This window comes from Bidens hawaiensis, unplaced genomic scaffold, assembly GCF_021521415.1.
Source record: "Bidens hawaiensis isolate Kalapana, Puna unplaced genomic scaffold, B.hawaiensis_p1.1 tig00015777_1, whole genome shotgun sequence".
In the NCBI taxonomy this organism is placed as follows: Eukaryota; Viridiplantae; Streptophyta; class Magnoliopsida; order Asterales; family Asteraceae; genus Bidens; species Bidens hawaiensis.
The window spans coordinates 332,353-342,361 of NW_027492410.1; positions in this window are offsets into that span (position 1 = coordinate 332,353).

Sequence of the window (10,009 nt, forward strand, 5' to 3'; positions counted from 1 at the left end):
GCCCATGGGCTAGAACCCAAAGTTAAAAAATATTAGCTCGTTCTGTCCTAATCTTTTATGTGATCGTTAGTGATTGTTTTTTCTAAAAGTAATTTCTAGATTTGAACCCCTCAATTTTTTGTTATAAAATATTTTATACTAGATTTTATCCCTCGTATTTCGGGGGTTATTTTACATTATTTCATTTTTAATATTTATATATGTATATTTGGATTTTAATTTTATTTATTGTAAGAAATTTAATAATTGAGGTTTGATGATAAAATGGTTTCACAAATAAATAATATGCTCTAATCCTGTTTAAAAGCTATCTGGGTTTGGTGATACTCATTACCAGTTTATTTTCTTTATTTTAAAATTATTTCTTAATTATAAATAAAATTTTTTTAATAAAATAAGATATTCATTTTTAGTATATCCCTATTTTATAGGATTTTCATATCAAATATTTTATGAGATTATTTTTTAATATAATGAGATGTTATAACCCATTTAAGAGCTATCTGGATTTGGTGAGACCTTTACCCGTGAATTCTGCGTGAGAAACCTACATATACAAATAAAGCAATCTGATGGCTTGAGAGAATGGTTGTTTTACATTTTTCGTTTTTTAATATTTATTTTCTTGATTTTAATTTTCTTTATTGTAAGAAAGTTAATAATATACTTAGGGTTTAATGATGAAAGGGTTTAATAAATAAGTGATATGTTATAACTCGTTTAAAAGCAATCTGGATTTGGTGACCCATGACCCGCTTATGTTTTTTACTATAACATTATTTATTAATTATAAATAATATTTTTTTTTAAATTGGATATTAAATTTTAGTATATCCCTATTTTATAGGATTTTTATATCAATTAATTGGTAAGATTAATTTTTAATTTAATAAGATGTTATAACCCGTTTAAGAGCTATCTGGTTTTGGTAAGACCTATATCCATGTATTTGGGATAAATCAATGAGAGGCCTCCATTTAAAAATCAAGCAATTTGGTGGCTTTTAAAAAAAGGGAGAGCGACCACATCACGACACGTAGGATTTTAGGGGTTTCGTTTATATATATTATAGATATAACGTTCAAAAATCTATAAACATAACATCCACTTTTTATCACGTTTTTTTTCTAAATATTTGGTATGAAAAATGTGGTTAAGATCAAACCACACCACACATGGATTTGGTTCTTATAGGTTGGATCGGCCTGTCGAACTAATGTATCATTAGCATGATAGCTTCGATATCCAATCTAATCTTCAAAACATCACTTGATTTAAAAAGTATTTTCATCTTGTATGACCATTTCCAACCCATTTTTTGTGAGAGATATTTGCAAATTATAAAATAGGGTTATGAGTTGTGACTTATGAGTGGAGAAAAGAGAAAATGTAATATTTTTTTGTAAATTTTGGGAGGTTGTTTGCCCCCATTTATTTTTTAATATTAGTTGAAATTAGTTGTGAGTAGTAAAGATAGAAAATGTAGGGGCCATTTACATATATCACATACTAGCTTTTAAACCTGTGCATTACACAAGATTTATCAAATGATATAAATAAATAAGGTCCGTTATATGAAATAAAGAAAAAAAAATTAAAGGTAAAAAAGAAATGAAATATATATTACAAACAATAAAAAGTCTAGAATCTTAAATTTATAGATTTAACAAACTATCTTTATATACAACATTTGTTGTTTTATCACAATTATTCCCATCGTCATTAAATATTAAGAATTTTAGACCACGTCTGCTAGTTACCCTTGATAATGAAGCATATAATGTCCATAAGAAAAAACTGGACATCGAATGAACAAACCAACTCTAGAAAAATATTCTTCTCGACTATTGTATACTTGCTTAACTATTGTATTCTTGCTTAACTATTGTATTCTTTCTACATTTTTTATTTTCAATAAATATTTAACTTTTAATTTGTTGGATATTTTATAACTCAATTGTCAAAATGGTTTTGACCTATAACTCATGGATAGCTAGGATAAATGAGATGGATATTAGAAGATTAAGAGAGAAATTTGACTATTTTATAACCCAGTTGTATAAATGGTTCTGACTGATAATCCATAGATATGTAAAATGAATGAGAAAAAAGGTTAAAATAATATGAAGGAAATACTTGCCAAGATTGAATATGAGATGGCTGTATCATCCTAATTATTTTCTTTCATTAGTATAGTTAGATTTCCCCAAGTCCTAAACATCAATTACATATTTCCCCTTCTTAACACATATATATCACATATTTACCAATTTCATTAAAATTATTCTTGTAAATTACTATTTTACCCTTAATGAAATTATAAATCATATTAATGCTTTGTTTTTCCTTTTTTCTTTTTTGTTATCAATGACCAAAATTTCCATATAAACATAGGGGGTGTTTGGGTGAACTTTTAAGTTTGCTTATTTGCTTTTCAAAAAGTAAAAGTAACTTTTAAAAAGCTTTAATTTGAAGCTTTTAGAGGAGTTTTGTCAAACACTTTTTACTTTTCAACAAACAAATAAGCAAATTTTAAAACCTCATCCAAATACCCCCATAATCACAATCCAAAATATGCGTAACTATAAAACTGAATAATATTTATGCCTTTTTCTTTTAAAATCAAATTATATACTTGTTCAAAGTGGAGGCAACGGTGGTGGTTAGTGGTCGAAACCAATGTTGGCGTGTACGGAAAACAGGCTGCAACAGCCCTTTCTAGCGAATGGCGGTTGCTTTACACAAGGGTAGCGATGATGGCTTGCGGTTTTTTTTTATTTAAAGGTGAATAATGATACGAGTAAGGGTACCCAAACACGTAACCTGACCCGCCAACCCACACCGGATGATTTGAAGAGGATTATCACATTGCATACGCATAATAATAGGATTGGGATGTTGAAACCCACCTCTCCACGCTTCCAATTGAGTTTTGCATCTTCTAGAAAAAACCTAGTGTACTGCTTATTTCTTTAGATATCATGTTCTCAAATGCAACATAAATAAATCTCAGTTTTCATGGGATTTGATGGCGGTAGTATTTATAGTCAAACATTTATTGAAATAGGGTAAAGTGGTAATTTTATACGATGTCATACCCTGAGTTAGGGCCTAGAAGTGTGATCAATAGTTGGCACATGTTTTATAAATATATCACGACTACGGGTTATTTTTAACGGAAGACTTTATTTAAAGTAAAATATTTATTTATTTAGAAAACTTCTCGGATAATAAATTTCTGAGTATTTTATTTACAATACCTAGTTAATTTGTTTACAATATTTTAAAATTAAAACTAAACCGTCTTCATAAAACAAGCATCTAACTCCATGAGTAACTCTAATTCCTTGCTACATGTGCTAAAAATGATTTCCTGAAATGTTGGGAAAATATGTCAGCGATATGCTGGTGAATCTTGACTCTAAAAACATTTAACAAATCTTTAATTGACAAGATAGTTTTCTTGGGCAAACTCACCAGGAACATCTTCTTTCCTGGGATTTGTAACACTTGCCATACACACATAATTCAAAGGTTCTCCGGGAACTGATGCCCATTGGAGAACTAGTTATGGCTACTTGTCCAATTATGTTTGGATCCAAACATATGTGTACTCAGTCTAATTTGTTTTTATTTTCTATCTTGTATGTGAAGATCACGTAATCTCTTACAAACATTTGACTAACTTTTTAAGATAAATAACTTGTTTATCTTATTGACTGATTCTAAATGGTTTAACGTCTTCACGATTATCTGTTATGAATGATGTGCTGATCTCGTTTGAAAACATTTGTGACGGAATGATGCTTAACATATAATAAAATAGGTTTACATAATCACCCCTATCATCTCTTGATTCGGCTATTGACCTTTTAGTTTGGTTTTGATAGCTTTAAACCTTGATATGTCATTTATTTAAATAAATATTTAGACTTGTAGTCTTTCTGTTTATTTATCAATCATGTGTTATGTTTCTTCTTCATGAAGAAACATTCCTGTTAGGTTTCTTCTTTAGGAAAATAAGAAGCATTAATTTGACTATAATCCTTGTATGTAAAATCTTACGTTTATTAGTCATGAAGAAACATTATTATGACTATACCCCTTACATGTAAAAGCTTATACTTCTTAATCATGAAAAAACAATATTTTGACTATAACCTTTGTATATGTAAAGCTTATGTAAACTTAAATTTGATAAAGGTTTTGGACTATACCCCTGACTAGGGTCTAAGCCATATAATAAAATAATAACTAAAGTGGGACCCCTACCTTACACGGGTATTTGAAGTTAAACGCCTAAGCCTGGGCGAGCAGCACTTCTATTATATGTCCTATATTGGGGCTAAAACCATCGAAACCTCGGCTCGAGACTCATGGCATGATTTTCGAGGTAAAGTATGTGTTTGTGAGTGTGTTGGTGTGAAGAGGGAAGAGGCCGCCCCCTTATTATAGCAAAATGTTCACTCCGTCGCGTATCGCGTTGAAGAAACCACAACGGTGGTCGCGTAGCGTGACTGTCTTCAAACTCGCTTAGTCATCTTTGGTTTCCACGTGGCTTGATAACACGCCACATGTCGAAACGTGGCACAACACATCTCTATGCCGTGAAGGCTATGTCGCGTAATGCCACTGAGATCATGGTGGTTTACGACACCGCCCTTTTTCTTATTTTCTCCCTTCTCCGCCGCATAACGCGACGGGCTTAACCTTTTTCGTCACGTAGCGCGATGGATATAAATTTCATAATTTACACTTTTGATCCCCCAACTTTCCTAAGCTTGTTAAATTTGAACCGAAATTTGGGGATGTTATATACGAAAAGGGGAAATATGTAATTAAGTTTTAGGCTTGGAGAAATATGTAATAAAGGCTCTTAGTAAGAAGATATATGTGGAAATCCTTAATTGTAATGATAAAGGGATATAGTTATTATTTAATTAAACAGAAGAGAGAAATCTAATGATTTTTAGCGTAGTTATGGAGATGGGGATGGGGGACAGACTGTGAATGCTCTAATAAAACATCTATTTAGATATTTATATTAAGAGATATTGCTCTAATCCCTCGCTTGTATCATAGTAGTAGGAGGCTTGGGTTCTTCAATGGAAACCCAAGTTTGATCCCCACTTGTGGCACATTGAGTGGATATTGACAATGAAAGATTTGATCTAGACTTTGTTGTAACAACTCTGGTTTTCCACGTACGAACTTATACTTATTACCCGACCCGTTTTATGTTCGGGGAAAATGTAAAAATAAAAAGTATCACGTTTACCAAGGAATTTACATACAATTTATATTTATTTATTATATTTAATTAATATGTATTAAACTTTGAAAAATATACATTTTTAGCCTAAAAACTAACTTTAATCTTTTATTGTATCCACATCAAATCTCTAGGGACTAAGATGCAAATTTTAGATATTATCTTTATAACCAATTTACCCAAAACCGTAACCCGTGAACCGTATACCAATCCACGACCCATTTATCTTAGTTAATGCACAATTGTCGTTCTAAATTAAGAATTAGATCGTGTTTATGTTTTCCCGTATCATTATCGGCCTAAAAGACTCAAGGAATTAGGAAACAAGATCAAATAATGATCTGAATTGAGTTATAAACTAAACCGACATAACCTAAAATTGAATATATAACCTAGGGTTGATCATACATCAATTAATCTCGACTGCACACCTCCAAGACCAGCGCGAAACAAACCTCTATGGTTTATTGGATTTTTGAAGGATGCATGTACCCTGTTAGTCGTCCCTCTAAGCCGGCCTGTCGTGATTCAATTTAATCCGCGTTTTAACATCAAATCAGGTAATTGAAACATTCATGCTGGTCGTTTATCAACAATAATCAATAGCCCTAACTTTAATTATTCAAACGAATAACTGATTGTTCAATTGAGAATCTAGGGTTCATAATCAATTTGGTTATAAATAGTTTTTGTATTTATTGTTATGTTTTCATTCTATTAACAACTGACACACCAGCGCGAGTGGTTGGTGTGCGTGTGTTCAACTCTTCAAGCCGGCCATGGCGCGGGTTCGAGTCCAGGCCAGCCCAGTTTTTTGCTATTTTGCTTATTTCATTGTTTTAATATGTTTTAAATGGTTTATAATATATAATAATTAATATTAAATGCTAAGTAAATAATATTTTATTTATCTGACACCATAAAGTTCAACGTTTCTTGTCAATTAATCTCATTATGAGTTTTTGTGTGTGTATATATATATGTATATATATATGTGTGTGTGTGTGTGTGTCTTGTTAATAATAAACCAATATTATTTTATTAAAGCTAGACATCAATATTGATGTTTTTGTCGTTAAAACGTGTTTATAAATTTACTCATATTTATGTATTATATATATATATATATATATATATATATATATATATATATTATTGGTTTTAAACAAAATCATAATAAACGTATTTAAAATGTTAAAATGTGTAAATTATATTTTTACCATCGGGTTTCATTAAAGATTTTAAGATATAAATTTTACGATAATTATATATTTAAACGGTTATTATTATAATAGGTCTCAACTTATATTTATTCAAAATAATTATTTGTAAGTTCGATTATACGTTAAACAATGATTTTTATAAGTAAATGATAACAATAATCCGTAGAGATCAATCATTCAATCCATAATGTACCAATCATAATTGTAACTCCTAAATTTGTTATACGCATTATATCATTTATAATTCACTCATAATATTATTCAATTAGGATTCTTGTCGGTAATTCTCAATGAGTGCGATTATTGTTTTCTTGTCGTATTCATTCTCGTTTGGTTTGTTCGATCAGGTGACTTTTATCATTCCCCTATTTTACTCAATTTTCACAAACGTTTTGGGGACATATGCGTATATCATACTATACATACATACATATATATATATATACATACATATATATATCAAAAACAGCAAACGTGTAATTGTGTGTGATTAATCAAATCTACTTGTTATGTGCTTATTTGTCCTTGTATGTAATCATTTGACATATCCCCTTGAAGAGGGTTCTCATTGACCATCGCTCGATTCGTTTGGCAACGGTCTTGCTCTATTTATTTGCTCATGGTTGATTTATCGACGCCCGATTCGCTTGGCAATGGTTTAGTCGACAACTTATTTGCTTATGGTTTGATTTCATTACCGCATTTATTACGTTTTGCTTATTTATTATATTAACATTATTTTTTGTGTCAAAAATTGGTGATAAACTCACTCAACATGTTTGTTGACAAAACTCCATTTTCTACGCATATGCAGGTTGCTTGTATTGAAGATTGAAGTTTGGACACGTAGACAAGACCTTAGGATATAATCAAGTTAATCTTTATTTGAGCATTTTTTTTGTTTATTTGAATAGCTTTGTTGTATTTGGATATTGTGTGTAATTGAAATAAAATAATTAATTAAATATTGTCACTTTTATATTATGATAGTATCTTTGAGCTATGAGCAATTGAATCACGTCCCGACATTACCGCCTTAGGTTGAGCTTCGAGCTAGGCTTTGCGACGTTGTCAATTCGAGTCCTGAGCCCACTCGGGTTTTAGTGCCACCGTGTGTTATACCAGAGGGTTCTGCTCATGTGGTGCTCACAACGACTGTCAAGTGGCAGCCAGCGGTATGATTTCTTAGGGGAACGCCCAAGCCAAACTCTAAAGTCAGCGTGGGCCGGATAACACAAAATAGTTTGGCCAGAGTGAAGGCAACATAGATTAAAGTTTGGTTTATATAAAAATCTATTTATGTTGCTTTATAAGTTTATGCATGTTTTTTGCATGCGTGTGACTATAAAGGCATGGCCCAATTGTTTTAAGATGAACTAGATGAGGTTTATTGCTTAAGATTGTCGTTTCCATTGCTTAAGGTTGTGGCATCCAGTGCTAGGTTGTAGCCTCATGATAAAAGTTTCGTGAAATGTACATGGGTAACTTGGCTTGGATGTATGACGTGAGACTACTTAAATCTTTGATGGGTTTGAGATTTTCTTGTGTTCTAATTACTAGCAGTTCAGCGTTAGAATTCAGCCAAGCCCCTAAGCGCATAATTTGTAGGAGTATGGGTCACAACTCACAAGTTTTTGTCTTAGAATCATTAAGGTCTAACATTTGAAAAGGACTGATCTATCGAATTTCAATACATATAAAATTTAAGAAAAAATGAATATTTTAAAATTTGGGAGAAGGAAAGATCGTGGCTTTATGTAATTAAACGTTACTATTTTGAGCTATTGTAGTGACAATGTACATACTTCTCTTATGAACTTTGTGATTAATGATTAAAAATTTGAACTAATTGCATTTTTATATTTTGGCAAATTGGAAATCAATAATCCTAACTTTTGTGTATTAGCCAATAATAATTCCAATTTTAAAAATCACTACCAGCGGTCCCAACTTTCAACTATTTTTATCTCAATGGACCTCCGTTAAAAAGCACTTAACGTCGTTATATTTTTTCCCAAGTTTCAAACCGATGTTTAGGGCTTTTGATCGGAAGAACGATACGATTTGACTGATTTAAAACTTATCTGGAAACGATGATTCAAATTACTTGATTTTTGTTAATTAGAAATTCAAACAACCGAATTAAAACATTTTTTCGTCGCTTGGATAATCGTTTCGAGATAAGTTTTACGTTGGCCGACTCGTATCGTTCTTTCAATCAAAGGCCCAAAAACATCGGCTTGAACTTGGGAAAAAACTTAACGGCATTAAGTGTTTTTTAACAGAGGTCTATTGAGACAAAAAAATAGTTGAAAGTTAGAGCCGCTGATGGTAATTTTTAAATTTGGGATTATTATCAACCAATGCATAAAAGTTAGGATTATTTATATCCAATTTGCCTCATAGTTTTTACATTATTTATAAGTATTTTGAGTTCATAGTCGTGTATGATAAATTAATGATGCAAATATCTTTAAATAAATATTGGAACACATAGTAACACAAAGTAGAAAAAGATGATAAGATGTTATATGATATCTCTACGTCGCTTCAAGATAGTTCACGCAAAGGTGATGACGTGGTGAGATGGGGCATAAGATGGTCCCAAGTACTTTTCAAATAATTTTATTATGAAAATACGTGTAGAAAACCGTTTGCGTATTAAAAATAAAACACTTTTAACAAAATGATTACAATATAAGGAATCAAACCTATCTAGCAAAGCAAGTAAATTACAATACGAATTGCACCGGAAAAAAAATCAAAATTACAATACAATTGAAATAAAATAATGCAATAAAGGTGTAGAAGAAGAATGGTGTCGTGGTCTTTGTGGCCGAGGATTATGTTTTACACGGGCCCTTAAAATAAATTTCGGGTCTCTCCCTATTTTGTTTCCCAGGGTACAACGGCCAAAGCAATATGTACTGCCGAGGAGGGCTCTAGCACCCGAATAGTACCTTAAAGAAAATGATGAAGATGATCAAAAATGTTAGAATTTTTTAAGGAGAAAGTTGAAGAAAACACAAGAGAGAATGTGTTAATTTTGTGTTTTTTGTGTGTCAACAACCAAGGAGCTCCCTTGGTATTTATACTAGTAGAAAGTTGAAGCCATTAAACCATCATTAACCAAAACTTTAATTTGTTGACCAAATTAAAAGAACCATTAACCAAAACTTTAATTTTTTTGACCAAATTAAAGGATATTTTAATGGCTTTAACTAATTGACTAACAACCTTGAATAAAATAAAGTTTAAACATATATTTTTTTTTCACAAACATTTTCCAGCAATCCCCCACATGTGAAAAGAAAACTTATTCATTTCCAAATATTTTCCAACATCCCCCACATGTGAAAACAAAACTCATTCATTTTCACATTGAGATCAATCTATTCAAGTTTCTTAGATTCAATTCAACGGTTGAGCATTGCAGGATAGGTAGGTGTTACCCTTTGAACCTTCCTTTGTGAAGCATACTTAGTCTCCTAGCGGTGTGTAGACATGATGTCTT